Source organism: Poecile atricapillus, chromosome 2 (genome assembly GCF_030490865.1).
Source record: "Poecile atricapillus isolate bPoeAtr1 chromosome 2, bPoeAtr1.hap1, whole genome shotgun sequence".
Taxonomy (NCBI): domain Eukaryota; kingdom Metazoa; phylum Chordata; class Aves; order Passeriformes; family Paridae; genus Poecile; species Poecile atricapillus.
In genome coordinates this window covers 67776013-67776303 of record NC_081250.1, presented here as the reverse complement: position 1 = coordinate 67776303, position 291 = coordinate 67776013, and positions in this window count along the sequence as shown.

Here is a 291-nt window from a genome sequence, read left to right as displayed (position 1 = left end):
TTCTGCTATTTCATCCATCAACAGTTTATCATGGGCTGCATTTTCCCATGAGGAAAGCAAATACATCACACTTTTCCCCAGAAAAGGAGTCATATGAAGCAACAAATGGAAAAATACATTGGAGATTAGACCCGCAAAGCTCCAAACAAACATCTTTTGAGTTGAATGTGACGTCAAGTGAATCCTTTTTTGTAGGATCATTACCTTAATAGGGCTCCCAATTAATTCCCAAGGAACTACTTACCCTCTCACTCAAGATGTGTCACAGAAAGAATAATAATCATCACAAGA